Genomic DNA, 2883 nt, shown 5'->3' on the forward strand with positions numbered 1-2883 from the left:
TTATTCTTTTTGTTGCAATGGTAAATGGGAGTGTTTTCCTAATTTCACTTTCAGATTTTTCAACATTAGTGTATAGGAATGCAAGAGATTTCTCTGCTTTAATGTTGTATCCTGCTACTCTACCAAATTCATTGATTAGCTCTAGTAGTTTCTAGTAGCACCTTTAGGATTCTCTATGTACAGTATCATGTCATCTGCAAACAGTGACATCTTTACTTCTTCTTTTCCAATTTGTATTCCTTTTATTTCTTTTTCTTCTCTAATTGCTGTGGCTAAAACTTCCAAAACTATGTTGAATAATAGTGGTGAGAGTGGGCAACCTTGTCTTGTTCCTGATCTTAGTGGAAATGGTTTCAGTTTTTCACATTGAGGACAATGTTGGCTGAGGGTTTGTCATATATGGCCTTTATTATGTTGAGGTAAGTTCCCTCTATGCCTACTTTCTGGAGGATGTTTATCATAAGGGGGTGGTGAATTTTGTCAAAAGATTTCTCTGCATCTATTGAGATGATCATATGGTTTTTCTCCTTCAGTTTGTTAATATGGTGTATCACGTAGATTGATTTGCATATATTAAAGAATCCTTGCATACCTGGGATAAACCTCACTTGATCATAATGTATGATCCTTTTAATGTGCTGTTGGATTCTGTTTGCTAGTATTTTGTTGAGGATTTTTGCATCTATGTTCATCAGTGATATTGGCCTGTAGTTTTCTTTCTTTGTGACATCTTAGTCTGGGTTTGGTATCAGAGTGATGGTGGCCTCGTAGAATGAGTTTGTGAGTATTCCTCCCTCTGCTATATTTTGGAAGAGTTTGAGAAGGATAGGTGTTAGCCCTTCTCTAAATGTTTGATAGAATTCGCCTGTGAAGCCATCTGGTCCTGGGCTTTTGTTTGTTGGAAGATTTTTAATCACAGTTTCAATTTCAGTGCTTGTGATTGGTCTGTTCATATTTTCTATTTCTTCCTGGTTCAGTCTCGGCAGCTTGTGCATTTCTAAGAATTTGTCCATTCTGGATAATTCTGTGTAATGGCTTATCAATTTTGTTTATCTTCTCAAAGAACAAGCTCTTAGTTTTATTGATCTTTGCTATCATTTCTTTCATTTCTTTTTCATTTATTTCTGATCCGATCTTTATGGTTTCTTTCCTTCTGCTAACTATGGGGTTTTTTTGTTCTTCTTTCTCTAATTGCTTTAGTTGTAAGGTTAGGTTGTTTATTTGAGATGCTTCTTGTTCCTTAAGGTAGGATTGTATTGCTGTAAACTTCCCTCTTAGAACTGCTTTTGCTGCATTCCATGGGTTTGGGGTCATGGTGTTTTCATTGTCATTTGTTTCTATGTAATTTTTGATTTCCTCTTTGATTTCTTCAGTGATCTCTTGCTTATTAAGTAGTGTGTTTGTATTTATCACAGATTTTTTCCTGTGACTGATATCTAGTCTCATAGCGTTGTGGTCAGAAAAGATACTTGATACCATTTCAATTTTCTTAAATTTACCAAGGTTTGATTTGTGACCCAAGATATGATCTATCCTGGAGAATGTTCTATGAACACTTGAGAAGAATGTGTATTCTGTTGTTTTTGGATGGAATATCCTATAAATATCAATTAAGTCCATCTTGTTTAATATATCATGTAAAGCCTGTGTTTCCTTATTTACTTTCAGTTTGGATGATCTGTCAATTGGTGAAAGTGGGGTGTTAAAGTCCCCTACTATGACTGTGTTACTGTCAATTTCCCTTTTTATGACTGTTAGTATTTTCCTTATGTTTTGAGGTGCTCCTGTGTTGGGTGTATAAATATTTACAATTGTTATATCTTTTTCTTGGATTGATCCCTTGATCATTGTATAGTGTCCTTCTTTGTCTCTTGTAATATTCTTAATTTCAAAGTCTATTTTGTCTGATATGGGAATTGCTACTCCAGCTTTCTTTTGATTTCCATTTGCATGGAATATCTTTTTCCATCCCCACACTTTCAGTCTTATGTGTCCCTAGGTCTGAAGTGGGTCTCTTGTAGGCAACTTATATATGGGTCTTGTTTTTCTATCCATTCAGCCAGTCTATGTCTTTTGGTTGGAGCATTTAATCCATTTACATTTAAGGTAATTATTGATATGTATGTTCCTATTACCATTTTCTTAATTGTTTTGGGTTTATTTTTCCTTCTCTTGTGTTTCCTGCCTAGATAAGTTCCTTTAGCATTTGTTGTAAAGCTGGTTTGGTGGTGCTGAATTCTCTTAGCTTTTGCTTGTCTGTAAAGGTTTTAATTTCTCCATCAAATATGAATGAGGTCCTTGCTGGGGAGAGTAATCTTGGTTGTAAATTTTTCTGCTTCATCACTTTAAATATGTCCTGCCACTCCCTTCTGGCTTGCAGAGTTTCTGCTGAAAGATCAGCTGTTAACCTTATGGGGATTCCCTTGTGTGTTATTTGTTGTTTTTCCCTTGCTGCTTTTAATGTTTTCTTTGTATTTAATTTTTGATAGTTTGATTAATATGTGTCTTGGCGTGTTTCTCCTTGGATTTATCCTGTATGGGACTCTCTGTGCTTCCTGGACTTGATTAGCTATTTCCTTTCCCATATTGGGGAAGTTTTCAACTAAAATCTCTTCAACTATTTTCTCAGTCCCTTTCTTTTTCTCTTCTTCTTCTGGGACCCCTATAATTCGAATGTTGGTGAGTTTAATGAGACTGTCCTCAATTCTTTTCATTCTGTTTTCTTTATTCTGCTCTGAAGTAGTTATTTCCACTCTTTTATCTTCCAGGTCACTTATCCATTCTTCTGCCTCAGTTATTCTGCTATTGATCCATGCTAGAGAATTTTTAAATTCATTTATTGTATTGTTCATCACTGTTTGTTTGCTCTTTAGTTCTTCTAGG

The sequence above is a fragment of the Physeter macrocephalus genome, chromosome 9 (assembly GCF_002837175.3).
Source record: "Physeter macrocephalus isolate SW-GA chromosome 9, ASM283717v5, whole genome shotgun sequence".
Taxonomy (NCBI): Eukaryota; Metazoa; Chordata; class Mammalia; order Artiodactyla; family Physeteridae; genus Physeter; species Physeter macrocephalus.